This window comes from Anas platyrhynchos, chromosome 5, assembly GCF_047663525.1.
Source record: "Anas platyrhynchos isolate ZD024472 breed Pekin duck chromosome 5, IASCAAS_PekinDuck_T2T, whole genome shotgun sequence".
Taxonomy (NCBI): domain Eukaryota; kingdom Metazoa; phylum Chordata; class Aves; order Anseriformes; family Anatidae; genus Anas; species Anas platyrhynchos.
This window is the reverse complement of record NC_092591.1, coordinates 64,027,892-64,049,263: the sequence shown is the minus strand read 5'-3', so window position 1 is coordinate 64,049,263 and position 21,372 is coordinate 64,027,892. Positions and strand designations below refer to the sequence as shown.

Below are 21,372 nucleotides of genomic sequence, written 5' to 3'. Positions count from 1 at the left end.
TAGCTCTCAAAAAGAGAAAGAGGATTAGTATGCTGGAACATCCTTCAGTTTGTGGAAGGACATCTCTTCTGGGTCCACAGAATAATGCTCCCTGAAGTCATTGGAAGCCATTCTGTAAACTATAAACTCAAAGTCCCACAACGTCATGGATTAGTGAATAGCAACACTATGTCAGGCTAGGATATTTTTCCCATAGACAGAAGAAGGAAAGCTATCCTTGGATGCCCCATCCCTGGAAGTGTTCGAGACCAGGCTGAATGGGGCGTGGTCTGGTGGAAGGTGTCCCTGCTCATGGCAGGGGGTTGGAACTTGGTGATCCAACCCAAGGTCCCTTCTGACCCAAGACACTCCAGGATTCTATGGTCCAGTTAAAAAAGCACTAATTCTTTTACCTCATTGGAGTTAGATTTTTCTTCTGAAAGGCAGGTCTGACAAGTCACATTTTCCCCTCTTATTAAATGTTATTTTATTCACTGCTAAAAATAGAATATGAACAAATGTTAATGAATACAGCATATAGTCTATCTTTTGAGGATAAAAGCACACCATTTATGAGAAATTGAATTTACAAAGCTTCAGGACAAAATCCATGTGTATCCACAATCGTATATCTAAAAGATGATGTTTCAGCAATTTTGTCTTTATTATTCACTAGTTCTATAAAAAAATCCAACTTTAGGCAAAGACCAAATAAGCAAAGATTAAACATAAGAAAACACTGCATGCAGGTCTGCCATACAAAGGGGATTTTTTTGCACCAGATTAATATTAATACATTTTCTTAATACCAAAGAATCGTATCCATTAGTTCCCTATATTATTAAGTATCATTTAACAAGTTAATCCCAATCAGAAATATACTAGAAACATGCAAGTAAAACCTAACTCCACATATCATTAACATTTTAAGCACTACCCTTTTTAAAAAAAACAATGATAGTAATATTTCTTAAAGCTCTGAGGTTAAATAAACCACTTTAAAACTTTATGGAAAAAAAAAAAGAAGACAGTAGCCTTATACAGACAATGCATTAGTATTAAACTACCACAGATCTAAGCTAACAGTGACATCCAGTGGAAAGACAGTCTTATTTTCTTCACGCTATTTTTAAGACATCTTTAACTCAGATAAAACCTCTCATGCAGCACATTCATGTTATGAATATTTAGAAAGATATACCTGTCTTCTATTATACAGGTCCCTGGGAAGATACAGATGTGTGATAACATCAGCACTGGACTTTCATGGAGTTGAAAATTGTGTCACAGCTTCATTTATTTGTCCTAAAAGAGCTCCCATCACAGTTGTTACACTGCAACAAAGTACTTGCCCTAGATTTAAGTATTAAACCAGGCAGCAATTGAAGATTTTACATTAAAAAAGTAGCAAGCTTCTGATAAAACATTTGCACAAGTACTTATTGTCATAGATAAACTAAACTATCTTTAGTTATACTTCATTCAATTTCCTAATATCAATTAATTTTACAGGAAAAAGAGGCTATAAACAAGGAAGCTCTTATGTTTTGGTCAAAAAGAGCTGAACTGTGGAAAAGCTACCTGAAGATCGATGACATTTTTACATATAAGACAGAAGCAGATCCCTTGTATGTGAACAAGACATTGTTTCCTGATTTATCTCCTCATCTCTTCATATACACACATACTTTTCTCTCCACTTGAGTGAAGAAAGAAAAAGAGAGAAGCTGCAGAGAATCCCAGGTACATTTTTCTTCAGTGAGTGGTGGGAGGTCCCTGGGCTCACCAGCACTGTTTTCCTAGTCTTCTCAGCTATACACGTAAGAATGAAGAAAAGGCTTCTGTAACGCTATTCCCCATCTGCCTCTCAAGCTCCCAGTGGTACCAGCCACGCTGCTGCTTAGCCCATTATTGGCTGACTGGACCGGGAAGAAAGCTTCCATTCCACACCAGCTCCATTTTCACTAACTCTGCCTCCTGTCTTCCTTGATCTTAGATGCAATGAGTCTTGAGACAGGGTTAGGGAAAATTGCACTTTCAGTTTCCATCATATTCCTCCAGCTACTAGCTCTTACCACATCCAGTCTCCCTCTGTAAGCTGATAATTAAATAAATCAAAATCTTTGTTAGACATTCAGACAGCAATCGGTACAGAAGTCTAGCAGGCATGGGAGAGTCTCCCAACCCATCAGTTGTTAATAGGCACTAACTGAGGAGGCTAAGTAGACAGGTGAACTGTGCAGTGACTGTTATAAACTTCTTGCAAGGTATCCAAGGTGCTCCTGAAAGAAGTTCCAAGTTTGAACTACTTCTAATCCCTGCTGGGAACTAAAACAATACTTGTTACGGCTAGACACTGTTCCATAGCTAGCCAAATTAAAATATATAATCACAAGCTCTGATTCCATCACCTGCTCATTCCCACTGTCTTACAATCTTCCTGCTCCAAGAAGAGCGAATCCTAGGTTTAGTGAAAACTACCTGTACGCTTTGACAAAAATTTTTCCTTTGTTGTAGCCACCTGTACAGTACTCAAATGCACTGCATTTCACTTTAAAAGTAAAGCAATTGATTACCTTTTTTTCTGTCTATATTAAGGAATTTCCCCAGAATATTTCCTGACTTCTATTCCTGACACTATTTCAAGTGTTTAGAAGGAAACAACATACCTATATTTCTGCCGATCTGCAACAGATTTGATGTATCAAATGATACTGAAGTAATTAAAACTATTGGCATTATTCCAAATCTTTAGACAAAAAGATAAGACAGCAAAGCAAGAATAAGTAACCACCTTCTTTTAAGAAATGAACCTTCCCAGCACATAGCTTTCCATGCATAACAACTAATGAGGGCTTAGTGTAATGACAATCTCATTACTCAATCAAGTTTCTGGTTGTTTCTGTTTCAGAACAACATGCATAGTATCAGGTACTGCAGCATAAATGCCTGTTTTTGTTTTCAATATTCAGAATAAATCACCCAATATTTTTTTCCATAAGCAAATAGTATTTTTCCTTCAAAATTTCCTTAAAGTAGTAGGAGCTTACTATGGTGGTAAAGGAAGCCTTACCAAGTGACCAATGGCACTATCCAAAAGCAGAATTTCAATACACAAACGCAGTTCCCACAGGCATGAAGGATCAACCTATCAAAGAGGCAATAAATGAGATATTTCATCTGCATACACAAAATTTAATGTCTAATCAGCATGTGCACTTGCTATAATATTATGAATTACTAAATGGTCAACCAGCTGTGGGGATCAGTGTCATAACTAAGCATATGAAGTGAGTGAAGGAATGTATGCCCCCTTTTTTTGTTTTCCTCCAAGAACGGTTGAGACTCTTGACGGTGAAAGAGTTGGGTCTTTTGCATTCTTTAGTGAAAGACCAAAGGCCAATTTGAGAAATACCAATGGCCAGTTTTGAGAATTTATGTATAATCCTAACAATCTACAGTAAGAAAAAGGGTACATTTCCCTAAAGCAGGCAGCAAACTAACTGGTTGTTTTAAATGGAAAATTACCTCAGAGCTCATTTTTGTGATAAGCAAGGCTTAAAATGAGTAGTCCTGACACCATATTTGTTGAGCAATATCAAATAACAGAGTATATTTAAAACATACAGGAGAAATCAAGCAGAATGCTGAAATATTCCCTTGTAAAAACACATCTCTTCTAATTACTGCATTGGAGAAAATGGAGCTAGTTAAGCCATGAACATGACTTGAGATGTGAAATATCAGAAAGATCTTTCCTTCTGAGACAGAAATAGCAGCTATATTAGCTGAAGATAATTATAAGTTTTATAAGTACATTTTGGAAGGGAAACCTGGAAGACAACTTAGATAAAAACAAAAAGGCATTCTTGATGTACTGGGTGTGCTATAATTACAAACAGAATTTTCCTCAGCAGAGGGGAGGAAAAGCAATTCTTGATTACTGAATCCTTTGAAAGCCAGTTGCAGCTGCTTTTTTTTTTTTTAAAAAAAAAAAAACAAAAAAACAAAAAAAAACAAAAAAAACCTCTTTATACCTCAGTCCTGGCAGCTAGAGCTGCATGAAAAAGCAGCTATTCTTTCTGTACCACACTTTTATTTTAAGGAGAGACTTCTTTGCAGCAGAAAATACATCAATCTCAACAAGTTTAAGAAGTAGCTCAAGAAATAGTCTAAGAATAGAAGTATAAGTCTGCTTTTTAGATAGAATTTGTCAAAAGCCTACTGCTGTCTCATTGCAATTAAAAGTAGCCTGAAAAGTGGAAAAAAATAGTCCTGCAGTTACAGAAAAGTAAAAAGAGATTACGAACCAAGTACTGAAAACATGCAGATGTTGCAAACATCCCAAGGCAATTTTGTGTGGCTACTTAAGTTGCCACACCAAAACAATTACAGTCTAACAATCACAAAAGCATATTAAAAACAAAGTATAGCAACATAATTCCTTTGAAATCAGTAAGGGTGTGAACGCTGCATCAGTTGAAATGAGAATGTGACATATTTGAATAGATAGTTGATTACAAAAAAGCTGTTTTCGTGTGTTACTTTACCATACTAGGGAAAATTACATAAACAGAGAGAGTGATGCCACCTGAGTAGCCTGAAGCGTCGCATCAGATTAAACAGACCTAAGCCACAAACAGTGATAACTAACCAGTGCTCGAAGCCAGGCCACTGAAGCAGCAGTCATTCCTGTGTCAAGGTCATCAAAGAAACAGAGCAATTAGGAATGACTTGTATAGGCAGCACAGCACAAGGGAGTAGAGTCTTGTAGCTAAACAGAACAAGAAGAGATCACGAAGGCTAAGGGGTAGAAGACAACCTTTCTGGATCCATCTCCTCTAATAACAGAACAAGATTCCATCTGGTCCAAGTTCTGCAATGAGCAAAAGGGGAGAGGACACATTTCTGCACCAAACCAAGGAGTGAGGAAGGAAGGCCTATATGGGACAGAATGCAAGAAGTTAAAACTAAAGAAAGCTATATAATTAGATTTAAAGAATTTGATACCAAAAGATAAAGGGGATTTAGTTTCATAGTACTAAGTACAGCACCAGACAGAAATTCAAAGAAGAGACTATATATTAAACAAGAAAACTGTACTGCAAAGTTGGTAAAAAGAACAAATAAAGCTCACTGAAGGCAATTCCTTGAAGTGACTAGATCACATTGACAGTATTAGAAGGAAAAATGGGTACAAAGATTCATTGCCCACACAGAAAAACAGACCACATGTGATGCAACTTAAGGCAGGTTTACATTATTGTTGAGACAAATTCTGAGTAAATATGACTCTTTTTTTTTTCTGTGGATCCTTACTCAAATGTAACTGTCTGAAGCTTTGAGGGACAGGCAGTCTAAGTTCAGAACTCTAGATTTTTGCAGTATCTCATGCAGCCTTATACAGATCTGAACAGGGACCCTATAAATACTCACCACATAAACAGGAGGAAGAAGAGCTCAAAGTACCTACCCTCTGTTAGTTATTTTTCCTGTGTGTCAAGAACGTGGCCTGAAGCACTGTGAATAGCACTATATAGAAAACCATTGTGTTTTACTCTGTTTTACTCGTCAAAACAGCTTCAGAGGGAATGCAAATCAGACTTGCTCTTTTATAACAAGAATTCTACTGGAACTATAATACAGAAGAAGCAAGGTAAATCCACCACCTTTGGTACCAAGAAAAGCTCAAAAACCATCATAATGAACAACAAAAAGTGAGAGAAGATACAAGTTTTTAACAATGGAACACTCTTTCAAATGGAGTGTGAAATATGTTCAATTTGCTGTAAATTATAGGCCTGACAGAATAGCACGCATTAAGTAAAAAACACTGAGTGGCTGCTCTAACTGGCATAAATTCTCCAGAAGTGCCCAGTACTACAGCGCTGCCAATCAATGGGATCGTCTCTGAGGCACTCTGGAAAACACCACCACAGGAGTAGTCATTGCAGATGGCTTTTACCGGAGTGAAACCAGAGGAATTCAAATAGCAATAACAACCTTGATCCACAGAGTTTGTCTTGCAATTAACAGACCAGCTTAATGTATCCTGTGAGGATCATAAGTGGATCAAGAAGTTTTGGCAGTTTTTTATATTAGATGTATTGCAGCAGTTATCTAGGAGCATCATTAGACTAGCAAAGAAAAAAAAAAAAAAAGGAAAACTAAAAAAAAAAAAAAAAAAAAAAGGGCCCTGTGCAGAATTGTTTTAAGTGGGGGTGGGGTGGTAATTCCTGTGAAAAATGTCATTTCCAAAATACTCACAATTCGTCTCCAAAAGATTTCAAATCTTCATCTAAAAACTAGAGGTTTCATTTTTAGGGGAAAAACAAACAAACAAACACATAAAGCACACTTTTTCTCTGCAACACTTTAATTCAGCTAAAAATACTTTTCTCCCCCACCCCCAAGTTCTATGTTTAAATGCTACTCAAAAAAACATTCAACACTAGATGTAATTAAAGAAAGAACAAACGCTAAGGGGAGCACACAGAAATTGACAGCATAACAATTCAATGTACCAATTAATTCGGAACTTTATAATCTTTTGAGACATCTATATTTTAATATTTGCTTTGTTGCAGTTTAGACCTCACTTAACCTGCCAGTTTACAGGCTCTCAAGGACAGATTATTTCTCACATGAAACCCAATGCCTAGATCTTTTACATAAACTAGCAGCTCACACAGACTAATAATTGTAGATTTGTATGACAGGATTAAATCACATGAGCAAAAGAAGCTGAACATCAGATCTAGATCCAAAAATTCACTTGGACAAGCAACAGAAAGTCTAAATTTTAATTATTCTTTGCTTACAAGCTTTTGAGAAACCCACATGGTAAGCAACTGAAATTCCATGTTATATTTAACCATTAAAATAAAGAAGCACATAAAATGCTTTAACTTTTTTTAAAGAAAGTGAGTGCTGAAAAGTTTTGTGATCTGATGCTTAAAGCTTTAGCAAAGACTAAACAGTATGCCTAATTTTATCCTCTGACTATAATAATATTGCATAATAGAACAAAAACACACAATACTGAAGAATACTGATAAAGAATAGTTAAATTATTTATATTCAGTCTACTAACTCGGCCATTGGCCACCATAGGGAATATACATTATCTTGCGTGAGAAAAGAGCAAGGGAGTATTCCATTAATCTGTACACATGTGGGAACAGTTTTCTTATCTGAGAGAGAACTTAAACCATTTTTATTCATTTCTAATTGTCCTGTAGGCCAGCTGCAAATAAATAAATAAATAAACAAACCCGCACATACGGTTGTTAGCTCACAAGTGACCTCTGTTCTCTACAGGCCAGGGAGCCAGGGGCACCAACAGGCCTCAGCCGCCCTGAGAGGCCTTACCTGGGGCCTGCACCCACAGTCCCGTCTGTCCTTCAGGCCCCGGTTGGGCCCAACTTACTGCCTGGGCTGACCTTGGACCTTACCTGCCCCTTTGCAGCTGCCCACCTGCCACTGGACTGACAGTGAAAACTGTCCCTGTTACGAGCCAGGCCCTGCTCGGGTGCTGAGGGGCTGTGCGCTGGTCGGTGAGGGCACCGCCCTGCCTGTGCTCAGCCACCCTCAACTCCTGGCTTCCGCTGGCCTTGTGGAGCAGCCCACGCCTGCTACTCCTTCACACAAGTGCTCTGAAATGCAATTTCTCTCCTTCGGAATGGTGACAGGGAGAAGTAGTGTCCGTCCATTTGATTTCAGTGACCAAGATGTCAATTAAAAGCTACTAGAGGGTTTCCTTGTTCACAGCTACAGCAGTTTCCTTTTGAGAAACACTCCGTAGCCAATCACTTAGGCTCAGGCAAGGATCTCAGTGAAGTAGTAATTTATTCACAATTGCAATGGCAGGCATCCCCAAAGCAGGAGTGCTCATCTACTAGTTCCAAAACACAGTTTATATATTTTTTGATGACAGGACCCTCCCCTGTTTCCCCACTGACTGGGTAATACAGGCTCACAATCTATCCAATGCTTCACAGACAATGCATGGCCTTCCGTTGCCGGCCAGCTAAATTTCAATTTTCTTTTGCCTTTTTTACTGTTTGAAGTGGTAAAGTTTCTTCACTTACCTGACTTGACACCTTGATTTTCACCTAATTGCTCTAAGGAGTCTGGTTGTGTGTATTTTACAAGGTTGTCTGTTAAGCTTTCTTATCACTGCAAGCATATCTCACTCCTTCCCTCTGCAAAAACAACAGTTTTATTCCCACACTGTGAATATGCTGCAGAACACATAGTATTCTGCAGGACTGTGATGTTGAGACAGGGGATTTCAGACATGATCCTTCTCTCCAGCACAGAATGCTAGAATTCAGTAATCAGTGTTAGAGTAAGGACTTAATCTTTCAATTAATCTTCTTTTTCCTGTTTGATGACTCAGGAAATAATTGAGTTTTCTGTGATGTATCAACAGAAATATTAAAATGACAGTAATATACTTTCTCTACAGAACTAATTGAAGAAAAAGAACAGATGAGCAAAGACTAGTTTTTGAAAATTTTATGTCTACTTTTCTGAACGGTTCTTTCACCAAACATCAAGGCAACTCATTCTTGTCGCTTGGTCTGAATGTTTCTTCCAGTGTCCCCCTTTCAGATGCATTTTAAAATATCCAATATTCAACAGAAAGCAAACTAATTGCTTGATAATGACCTTTTTAATGCCCAGACTAACCTTAATGACTTTAAATGGAATTTTAATGAGTTATTCTGAGTATAACTGTTTTCTATTTATATGCATAAACATAGAGCATTTTCGATTAAATGAAATTTTTGCTTAAGACATTTCAAGCTGAACTCTTTGCACAGTGATATACCGTAAGAGAGGCATACATGAACAAGTTCACACAAGCTTGTGCGCTCTCTTGATAGACCTGGTGAAATAGCAATGGCTTGAAACAGGAGGATCCATACTGAAGTTCATACTCTGCCTCAGTAACACAAGATAAACCTAACAGAACAGAGATTGATATCTAGATCTCCCATATTTTATGCTAGTGCTCTGTGTACCTGTTGATATACGCATGCATACTTTCCAAAGATCAAAACATCAAAATGTTCAAATCTTATTGTGAATGAGTATATTGACAACCCAACTTGGGGGAAATAGTCAAAACAACATACTATTCTGGTGTGAAAGCAGGAAAAAAAAAAAAAAAAAAAAAAAAAAAAAAAAAAAAAACACTTGAAACCTTAGGAATTTCTGAGGAATAGAAAAATATTCGTATGAAATGTCCATTTGTACAAGTGCCTTACTATAGATAAAACATCTTAATGAGTAAGGAGATAAGCAAGCCACACTTGCTAAGCTCCTTTTTATTTTGTATTATTATTTAGCCTCTCATTGAATTGATAAGGTGTATACATCATGTTTTTTTTTTTGTTGTTTTTTTGTTTTGCTTGTGTTTTGCTTTGCTTTTGGTGTCTGTTTTTGTTTGTCTGTTTGTTTTGTTTTTAAAAAGGCTAGATAAGCAATGCTTCTTTCACAACTTAATCATAGAATAGAATCATAGTATATCCTGAGTTGGAAGGTGTTGTCGATGGAAGGAAGACAGGGACACTCAATATGAGTGATCAGCAAGCTTCATTTTATTGCCTGAATAGCCTAACTTTTATAGTGAACTTAACAGGGGCGGACAGTGTTTCACACAAGATTATTGGTCAAAAGCACTCAGACAAACAACTATAAGAAAACAACCCCACCTGCAAGAAAACAACCCCCTTGTGATTAGCAGTCACATAGACCTTGTCCTTGAAGCCAGCTACTGGTAACAATATTTTTTCTGAATTCCTCAATTGGGCGATGTGGGAACACTCTCATGGGAACTTTTCATAGTTGCCCTGGTAGCTTGGTTTGCTCAGCTACAGCAAACCATGGGATTTTTGCTGTTTCAAAAATCCCTCAACAGGAAGGGACCCATAAGTATCATCAAGTCCAACTCTTGGCACCACACAGGTCAGAACACCTCCTAGTCCTACATCCAAATCATTTATAAAAACATTGAAGAGGACTGGCCCTGAAATGGAGCCTTGAGGGACCCCACTGGTGACCATCCGCCAGCCAGATGTGGCCCCATTTACCACAACCCTTTGAGCCCTGCCCGTCAGCCAATTGCTCACCCATCGTATGATGTTTGTGTTAAGTTGTATGCTGGACATTTTGTCCAGTAGGATCCTATGGGAAACCATGTCAAAAGCCTTGCTGAAGTACAAAAAGATCACATCAGCTGGTTTCCCTTGATCAACTAGACAGGTCATCTTATCATAAATGGAAATCAAATTTGTTAGGCAGTACTGTTGGGAATTGGCATACAGGACGTGGACATGTGCCCGTGGAGCAATTGTTCAATTTGAGCTTGCTTTAAGCAACCAGGGGTAGGCCTTATAAAATCTCAGGGCCTGCTGTAGCTGAGCAAACCAAGCTGCCAGAGTAACTGTGAGAAGCTCCCACAGCTATGACTCCCACATCGCCTGATTAAGGAACTCAGAAAATACTGTTACCAGCAGCTGGCTTCAAGGACAAGGTTTAGGTGACTGCTAATCACAAGGGGTTCTTTTCTTGCAGGTGGGGTTGTTTTCTTGTAACTGTTTGTCTGAGTGCTTTTGACCAATGATCTTGTGTGAGACACTGTCCGCCCCTGTTAAGTTCACTATAAAAGTTGGGCTATTCGGGCAATAAAATGGAGCTTGCTGATCACTCATATTGAGTGTCCCTGTCTTCCTTCCGTCGCAACACAGGACCTACCCCTCATGAACCCATGTTGGCTGGAACCAATGACCACATTGTCCCCCAGGTGCGCTTCAGTAATTTAAAGAATCATCTTCTCCATAATTTTACCAGGCACTGACATGAGACTGACAGGCCTGTAATTGCTAGGGTCTTCTTTCTTACCCTTCTTGAAAACTGGTACAACATTTGCCAGCTTCCAGTCTACTGGGACCTCTCCAGATTCCCAAGATCATTGAAAAATAATTGAGAGAGGTCCCACAATGACATCAGCCAGCTCTTTAAGCACCCTGGGATGAATCCCATCTGGACCCATGACCTGTGTGGATCCAGGTGGAGCAGCAAATCCCGCACATGTTTAGGGTCGGTTGGGAGTTTGTCATTCCCACCATCATGGTCCTCCAGCTCAGGGCACGCTAGGTCCTGAAGCCCATCATCAGCGCTGAAGACAGAGACAAAGAAGGCATTAAACGTCTCTGCTCTGCTTATGTCATTGTCTGTGAGGAGACCTTCCCCATCAAGTAGCAGACATGGCCAGCTTCAACTCTAGTTAGGCTTTGGCCACACGAATTTTCTCCCTACAAACACAAACAGCATCCCTTTACTCCTTTCTCATCGCCTGACCCTCCTTCCAGCAGCCATACACTTTTGTTTTTTGCCTGAGCCTCAGTAGAAGATCCCTGGTCTGCCAGGCTGACCTTCTGCCCTGCCTGCCTGTCTTCCGATATTTTGGAATTGCCTGATCTTGTGCTTTTAGGAGACAGTGCTTAAAGATCAACCAGCACTGATGGACACCAATGCCTTCAAAAGCAGTTTCCCAGGGGACCTTGCTGACTAGTTCCCTGAGCAGCCTGAAGTTTGCTTTCCCCATATCCAGGGCTGAAGTTTTGGTGGCAGTTTTCCTTCTGTCGCCATAAATTCTAAACTCAACCACTTCATGGCCACTATGACCAAGATGGCCACCAATTGCCACATCTCCCACAAGACCCTCTCTGTTCTCCAGCAATAGATCTAGGAGGGCACCTGTCCTAGTTGGCTCCCTTAGCACCTGCACCAAGATGTTATCATATAAGTGCTTTAGGAACCTCCTGGACTTGCTCATGTTGGCATTGTAGTGATCCCAGTTGACGTCTGGCAAGTTGAAATCCCCCATAAGGACAAGGGGAGTTGATCAAGGCATCTCATAGTTCTGCAAAGGATAATTCATCGGCATTGTCACCCTGGCCGGGTGGTCTGCAATAAACTGGCCAACTTGAAGCTCCACACAGTCCAGCCCATGCTTCCCATACATCGCCACCTCGCCTACCCTGCCTGTCCCTCCTGAAGAGCCTGTAACCATCTATTGCAGCACACCAGCCACAGGACTCATCCCACCAGGTTTCACTTATGCCAATGATGTCGTAGCTGTGGGACTGGGCCAAGACTTCTAGCCCATCCATTTTTAATCCAATATGTGAAAATCCTTGGATATAAAGACTGAGGCAAGAGAATGCTACTGATAAAAACTAGAAAGGGCAAAGAGAAGATTAAAAGCTATCTTATGAACCTGAGAAACAGCTGAAGACCAATGTATATTTTGAAAACCCACTTCCATAACAGGTTCATAAAAACAAGACAACACAGTCAGTAGGAAATTTTAAAGCCACTTCCTGCTGACTGGAATCTGCTTTTTTGGCTGAACTGCTACTGTAACAACAGTGGCTACTTTCTGGAAAAAAAAAAAAAAAATGTATTTTCAATAAACTTAAAACAGGCATTTAAATCCAGGCTTTTTTCCTTCTTCATAGCAATTGTAGCTTTGTTTTCTCCTAATTCTGATTCTTCCTTTATCCTGAGCTTCTTGAAGAGCCTATATATCTTTTGCTGCACTTCTCATCATATATCATTGCCATAATGGAACTTGTAAGCCTATTCCAGCTCCAACCTGAACAAGAAAACTAAAAACAAAGTACTTTATCTAAAATTGCAAGGAGTGAATGAGCTATAGAATTTATGCACTGATTTTTGTGCATCAAAGAAAATCCATACACTCATACATCTCAGCTGGGTACATGGTTCTGGAAAGTAAGCTTTTCCATGGTGGCTCCCTTTGAAACATGAAGTAAAATAGAAGCCTTTTTCTACTTCTAGAACAAAGCAGACTACTGCAGTTGCTTATTTCTGCAACAACAATTTCTGCACTATCTTAGCATGTTTTTCTCACTAATTAGAACATACTTTATTTTAGCAGATTATTCTTTAAAACAACTAAAAACACCTTATGGCATCATAGCATAAACTTGGACAGGAGTAAAATACACTTGAATTTGAACTTTAACATTTATATGTCTTCTAGACAAATCTCAAATAGGCCTTATCTACTTCTATTTCAGCTCCTCTAAAACTACATTTCAAAGCAATTCCAATGAGGTTGTATGAACTTGCCTTGAAATGAGAAGTATGTCACCTAATAATCACAGCAGTCCAGGAAATAATAATAACAATAAAAAGAAACTTTAAGGTCTACTCTTGTGGTCTTAATTTAATTCACACATTTTATATTGTGCCTCTCATTAAAAAAACATGTCATTTTGCATGACAGCTGCCATGTGAGGTGATTACATACAAATAACAAAAACTCTGAAATTTACTAAGACTATGAGTAAGGTACTTTTTCCCATTTGTTTCCTACATGATATAATAAAGATTCTTACACACAAAAATAAACTAAAAAAGTTTTTAAGCCATATTTAGTGGCATGAGCGAATGGCTGTCTTACTTCTCTCCCAGGAAGGTAACTCTCTACAAAGACACATCCTTATCTTACAGGGTTTCAGAATATAGGTATATTCCATTTCATATAATCAAATTTGGGAATCTAGGGCTAAACATCATATTTTCTGGCAGAACAAAAAGTTGCTTTAATAAAAAAGAGCATTCTGCATTGTCCTTTAGGTAGATATTACCTTCCTTGTATTTTCTAATAAGGAAGAAACCAGAAATGGCAATCAGCCATGGTCTTTCATACCCTTGCCTCTCCAAAGCTCTTTGTTGGAATTATTTACAACAATATTTCAGGGCAGGCAGGAGAATTTTGTGTGTTTTGGATTAAAAGCAAAATATCTTGAGCCAGATATATTACTGTGATGACTAAGAGGTACGTCACACCCTGCTATAGCCACAGGCCAAGTTCCCTAATCAATCAGGTTACAGCTTTTATGAGCTTTATTCTGTTCTCCATTGTAAAACCTATTGCCACAACAGAAGAATATCATTTATATATATATATATATATATATGTATGTATGTATGTATGTATGTATAAAATCATGCCCTCAAGATAGAGGGGAAAAATGATGACACTGAATGACAGTTTTGATGAGTTAGTACACCGGAACTGCAGAATTCAAGTGTCTTATGATCTGATAAAAATAAGATAACACCCTGTAGACGTACTCTCAGATTTTTTTTCCCTTGGTCAAAGTATCAAAGCTTAGTCCTGCATGGAAATTTTTCAAACAATTCAAAGTACAGTTCAGTGGAAATTAAAAACTTGTTCTTCCCAACAATACTTAATATGAACTAATATAGTTCATATAGTTAGGATAGTTCATATGAAATCTTTAGAGGAAAAGAATTAAAAACTTTGAACTAAAATATTAGAAATGTTCTGATTTCAGAAACCAACAATTTCCATTTTGGCTTGCTAAAATAACTAAAGAAATTTCAGTAATTTCTATGTTAGTGCAAGTTTAACCTCACTGCTGCACTACTATTTTTATATTCACCAATGCTACGGCAGACAAGTTTGGTCAGAAAAGAAAAATCTGTTATTTTCTAAGGTATGCAGCCTTCCAAAGTTCCTCTCCAACCATAAGACAATAAAGGATAAAGGTGAAAAAGCATGCCTTAGAACAGTTTGTTGATGTGGTTAGCAATCTATTTGTCCCTTTGTCTTATCACATTTATAAAATATGCACTTATCTACACTGTTTTTAATTTCCCACTCTAACATATTTAAATGTCACAAGTAGAACTCTGGCTTAAGTTGTTCTAGTAACACTCATTCATTGAATGAAATAACAGAAAAACAAGGCCAATTTTTGCACATTTTGTAAAACTGGTTCATAGAGTTCTATGCAGCAAAAAGTTGTTTTTACTTGAAAATAAAAATTAAAAAAAAAAAAACAAAAAACACCTTCTCACACCTTTAGGTGTATAACAGAAATACAAAGCAAGTCTAAGAGTCAACCTAAACAGGTTCTTTATAGTAAATGTTGGCAGAATTAATCAACATAGTACTTGCTACTGCATTGCTCTGTCAGACATTTGAGGATAAAGCTATCTTTGAACTTCAAGAACTTCAGTGGACAAACGTGTACGGAAGGGTAGGGCGTTTTGTTTTGTCCTTATTTATCCTATTTGTTCAAATAATTAAAAGGCTGTAAAACATTCTTGCTTTTACCTGACTGACAAGTTTGTGATCTACGTTTCCCATGCAGCAGTCAGGCTGCAGAGACCTGACAGAAAACTCAAGACCATTAAGGGGTTTTGTCAAATAAATACAGAAATTCAAGTCACAAGAAGTTCTGTGAAGAGCAATGCATTTGTCATTTAGGCACATCATAACCCTCCTGTGGGGGATGTGTGTAATACACATCAACGTGACATGCCTAAACAATAAAACACAGCTCTTCACTGAACGAATATACTCTTACTGTCACCTTCGTAAGCTGCAGTCACTTCATATTGCTATGATGAAAGAAAGCAGAAAATTAGTATGGCAGAAATGGAAAAAATATCCATGTTTTTACAAGCCAAAAAGGGAAAGTTAACTAATCCTTAGGAGTGGAACCAAGCTTCTTTATTTCACCCTCATTTCTTTCCTTTTGTTTTCTCATTCTAATTCTGTGCTTTGATTTCTCAGTACATGTATTCTGTGTTTGTTTCCCTCCCAAATTCTTTGACTTACCCAATGTCTATTTTTTAAAAGCAGCACACCTGAACTTGGATTAGAAGATGAGAAGACCCACTAGTCACATTCTGTCATCTCACAGTTGGAATATATCACATTTAAAAACAAGCTTTGTGAACATGCAAAGTAAAAAGATACAAAGCAATCTGCTCCTATTTCAAGACTTCCTCCTAATTCACAAAGCTTACATTTCTGCAACAGTTACTTGGAAATTACCATACTCTAATGCTGTTATCCTCAAGTATTGCATTTTTTTACTCTCTTGTAAACGTTTCTCTTTTATAAAATATAATCATTTGAATAGATGCGTTCTCCATTACATTAAACAAAAAATTACTTTCTACAAACCTACATGCAGAAAACATATTTTAAAACAAGCCTTCATGCTGAGTACTTTTGATGAGCAGCACAAAAGGGCTCAGCTAGCCTAAAACCTATGAGAACCTAGGCTCTCACTTGCACAGAACCTGTGTTTTCATTGTAACTGATATATGCGGATATCCTCAGTCTGCAGCGGTGCTGATTATGAGGCTGCAACACTATTATTGTTAATTTAAAGGAAAGCTGCTCATCAGATAAACAGGTATTTGCCATCATGCCATAGTGTTTAATAGCATGTGTTTTGATACCAATATCAATACAAATAGCTGACTAGGTCTTCCACTTTTTCAGTAAAGTGACAGAAAATCTAAGCTTTTTTTTTCCCATTTGCAGTTTTTCCAATGAAAGGATGTTGTTTAACCTAAAACTGAAAAGCTAGGTAATCCATATACTCAAAAAATTGTGGGTAGAAAAAAAATAAAAATTCTACCAACATTTCCAAAGCTGTAAGACTGCAACTTACTACACTTAACCACAGAATTCCTATAAAGTGAATAGTAACACAGGGCTATTAATACCACTTCCAATTTCATGCTTAATTTATGAAATCCTGATGTAAATCTCTTTGTTGTCAGAGGGTCAGAAATTCAAGAGAAATAGTGCTATTCTTTTTTTTCTCCCTCCCTTCAAATTAAGTGAAGAATATCTTTGGTATGCAGATCAAGGGAGTATGTTAAAATTTTACAACACTGTCTTCTTACTATCTTCTCACAATTCCAATGGATCTGTCTGTGAGGAAGGGCCTCAGTACATGATAACATTGCAAAGGTAAAAGCAATTCAACAGCAATTGTGGAAGACTCCACACCAAGAATAATTAAAGCATTAAAAAAAAAAAAATTATTAATACAATAAAGAGCTTACATACAGACACACAGGTATATTTTGGTGCTTGGTCTCAAATCAGAATTCACGATCTTGAGAAGAGTTGCCACATGACCTACACAGGGCTCAAGAATGGATCAAACAACCTTAATTCAGCAGGAGAAGAGTAGAATTGTTGAAAGCTAGTCTAGACAGAAGTTTTATAGACAGTAGTGTAACTCTAAATATCTTTTCCAGGTCTGATGGAAAGCATTTTTATTCATCATAGATCTCTAATCCTAGGATCTAGATCCTAGATCCTTCTCCTAAGAAAGGCATGGATTCTTTAAACAGCTAAGCAGTACCTGTTCTACTCTTTTAGAGCATACCTTAAAAAAAAACTATATCTATTGTTCATGTAAGAGCCTAGCAGATGCCTAAGAAATACACAGCACAGGTTTGATTCCCTCCTCAGGATGAGGGACCTCAAATTCTGATCTACTGTCCCATAAAACACTTAATCAGCAAGCTGCAAACTATTCTACTGTATTTGGCTGAAGTCACACTATCGTAAGGAAAATAATTCAAGACTTCTTGGGACAGACAAAATGATCACATGAGAGAATACAGCTCTGTGTCTCACTTATGCATCTTATATTTGTCATTAGCCATAGAAACTTTACTAGAAGCCAGAAGAAAAACAAGACATTCTTCTTGCCAGAACAATGCTTTACTAAGTGAAATATAAAAACACCACTCGTTCCCGTGATGGAATAAACACCATAACACGTGCCTTGAAATCTGCTTGCTACATACTTACACAAAATAACAACACCTTAGCTAGATCTTAAAGCTCAGCTGGTGATTTAAAGATCAAAGCCGAAATTTCCTTAAGTGGTATATTCTTTATTGCAGCGCTGGATGCACGGGGGATCCTTCCGCCTATCGTGCATGTTCGAAGTGACAAACTATCTCATATTTATACAGCAAAACAATGAATATTCAATTAGCACCTATACATATTCATTACCTAACCCCGCCCACCCTCGCTTCGTATGCTAATTAGCTTATCAGTCCTTGCGCTTGCGCAAAAGTCTTCCAAGAATTGTGGGCCGGGGTCTTCAGGATGTGGGCAGTGGTCGTTGGGAGGAAGGCCGTAGGTCTTCCTCGTAATGCACTTTTCACCTTTGCTTAATCAGTTGTTTTCCAAGCTGTAAAAATGCTGAGTTGGCTTTCAATTTAACTGGGGGTCGGCCGATAACAGGAAGTCTCAGTTAACAAGACAAGACAATTGACTCAAGTTATCTCAAGTCTCAGCCTGACTAACGGTTAACAGATACTGGGATGTTTTCAAATAACAAGATGCTTAAACATAACAAAAGGTCTACAGATAACAAGATGTCGTTTACTTTGTCCCTGCTAACTTTTAACCACAAGTTTTATTCTATCCTAAAGTGAGTTTATACTATATCATTCCCCCCTTTTCTGGAAAATCTAGTAAATTCTTTTACTTAATACGGAAATTTTCTTCCCAGTCTTTATGATATGTACCCCTCAATACCTTGCCATGCACATTTGTCAAGGAGGCTAACATGGACATTCGTTGTAACAATTTCCAATTCCAAACAAGTAACACAAAAGACAATATTAAACTTACACCAACCAATATCAATAAAACAATAATTGGGTGACTCAATGTGTTCAAAATCCCAGTTGCAGTTGGCGACCATCCAAAAAGTGTATCCCACCAGTTGTGACTTGTGTCTCGTTTCACTCTCTGCAAAACTCTGCTTATTTCCTTTGTATCATGATGGACAGTAATTAGAGTCTTCTCTCCATTTTCCTGAATACCTTTTAAAATTCTAATCAGGTCTTGGTGTTTAACTAGTTGCTTCACTAGTGTGAGGTTCATCCCAATAGGTGTAGGTAGTAACTTATGATACATTGTGTTGTTAGACTTGATCAGCTGGTGGGATACCACTGGTGCCAAATATAGAATATCACACCCAACGATTCTAACAAAGTTACAAATACAGAAATTAGAATGATGTTTGCTATGGAGAGTTATGTTCTCCTTATCTACTTCTACAAAATCACAAGCAGTTCTTAAACACACACACCCTTGACCAACATATACAAGCACATTCTTTTGGCTAGTATTTGGATGAATTTCAAAGTGACAAATACCTTGCTCCGTGTCAAAACATACATCCTGAGCCTCAATTGTATTGCTTTCACAAATAAATCCTCGTTGTTCCCCGGTAACACATGATTCTAGATTTACAGACTGCCGTTTCCCATTCTCCATCCGTATAGTAAGCACGAAGGCAGTAGCCATGTTAATAATGGGCATAAGTACAATTTACCAGGGTCCACGAGGACTGGAACTTCTCAAAATCATTGGCATTGTCCCAGACTGCCTTTTGGACTTGAGCCGGAAAAATGCCTTTACTTCCTTCCCTAATGATCAAGGCAGCCGTTGCCTGCAACCATAACTGTGCTTGCATACAACTAAGAGCTCAGGATACATTATCTTGTGTCCACTCTTCTCCTAATTTTCACCATTCTGATGGTTTTTATAAATAGTTACCATTTGTTCGCCAGATGACCATAACTGATAACTTTCCATTAAAGTTCTTATCCTCTGTTGTTACGGCTTTAGTTCAAGGCCACCCACCATTCTCTATTATCACAGAGGCACCTTCTTGAATCACAATTACAACTATAAGCCATAAAAACAAAACAATTCTATGAACAAATTTTCTACCAACTATATTACCAAATACTCCCGACCATAATGTCCTCATCTTGATCGACTAAGCTTTAGTTTCAGTTCATTGTCACCTAGTGTTACTTTTCAAGGAGCTCCTGGAGACTTCTTCACTCGGGAATAGTGGATTCAAGCGGTTTGTTCTCTAATCTTGATAGCAGTGTGAGTTGTCAGCAACACTTGATACAGTCCATTCCATTTCTCCTCTAGGGGTTGTCCTGAAAAAATCTTTATATATACATAGTCCCCAGGCTTAAAGGGGTGGATTGGTTGATCCAACCCTCTAGCTCTGGTCCCTAACACAAATTTATGTACTTTATTTAATTGTTTTTGAAGTTCAGTTATATAAGTATATAAATATTCTGATCCCAGCTGCGTTAGATCCTCCCCACTAAATAGAAATTGATATGGCCTTCCATATAAAATTTCAAAGGGGCTCAAATTCTCTTTTACTCTAGGTTTAACTCTAATTCTGAGTAATGCTAAAGGGAGGGATTGAGGCCATGACAAATTAGCCTCTTGTCCGATTTTAGCTATTTGTTGTTTAATTAAATGGTTCATTTTTTATACCTGTCCACTTGCCTGTGGTCTATAAGGGGTATGTAGTTGCCAATCTATCTTTAAGATCTTACTTATCTGTTGTACCACTTGTGCACAAAAATGTGAACCTCTATCAGAAGACATTGCTACTGGAATCCCGTAGCGTGGTATTATTTCATTTAACAAGACTTTAACCACTTCTCTTGCTTTGTTTGTTCGACAGGGAAAAGCTTTGGGCCAACCAGAAAATGTGTCAGTCAAAACCAGTAAATAACGAAACCCCCCTTTTCTAGGGAGTTCTGAAAAATCAATTTGCCACTGTTGTCCTGGATAATTTCCTTTACTAATTATTCCAAATTTTATTCTATTCTTAGTATTGGGGTTGTTACGTAAACAGATGCTACATTGTTGAGTTACTTGTTTTATTGTTGTGTATAAATTTCGTCCTACTAATGTCTGACTCATGCTCTTATGCAATGTGTCAGCTCCCCAATGTGTTTTATTATGTTCTGTGAGAACTATGGGCCGTATCAAATTAGAGGGTATTATCACACGGTTATCTTTTGAATATACCCATCCATCTGGTTTCCTTTTACCTTTCAAATCTTCAATTAATTTTAAGTCTTCTTTTGTATAATTTGGTTTTTGGTCCCTGTACATAGTTTGGATTTTACCGTCTGGTATCAAAGACATTGCCTTCACCTCAATTATTTCAGCTGCCCGTTTAGCCTCCTGATCTGCCAATCGATTTCCAATTTCAAAATCAGCATTCCCCTTTTGGTGTCCCCGACAATGCATGATAGCTACCTTTTCTGGTTGTTTTACTGCCTCTAACAACCTTAAAATTTCTTCAGCATGTTTTATCCCTGGGCAGTCAATAATCCACGTTCTTTCCAAATTGCTCCATGAGCATGTACCACGCCGAATGCATATTTAGAATCTGTCCAAATATTTATTTTCCTTCCTGCTGCCAGTTCCAGTGCTCACGTAAGTGCAATTACCTGTGCTTTCTGGGTGGACGTCCCAGGGAGTAATGGTTTAGACTCGATTACCTGTTGAGCAGTTGTAACAGCATATCCTGTCTTACGTTGTCCTTGTTTTACAAAGCTGCTCCCATCAGTATACCAAGATTCATCAGCATCTTCTAAAGGTTCCTCCTTAAGATCAGGTCGACTAGAATACACAGTCTCCATTGTTTC

The 21,372-nt window shown here is 38.0% G+C and overlaps 1 protein-coding gene across 6 annotated transcripts in view; it reads right to left on the bottom strand.

Annotated features, from left to right (window-relative positions):
- LOC113840964 (uncharacterized) overlaps positions 1 to 21,372 on the bottom strand; it is a 180,927-nt gene that overhangs the window by 115,855 nt on the left and 43,700 nt on the right. For 2 of the 6 annotated variants that reach the window (XR_011809893.1, XR_011809892.1), the window contains exons 3-4: positions 3,053 to 3,127; positions 486 to 2,077 (exon numbers count right to left, since the gene is read on the bottom strand). The gene's annotated coding sequence lies outside the window, so the exon portion shown is untranslated. Of the gene's footprint in view, positions 1 to 485; positions 2,078 to 3,052; positions 3,128 to 7,433; positions 8,996 to 21,372 lie in introns of those variants that run through there. The other 4 variants (XR_011809884.1, XR_011809885.1, XR_011809894.1 and 1 more) reach the window with 3 other exon arrangements.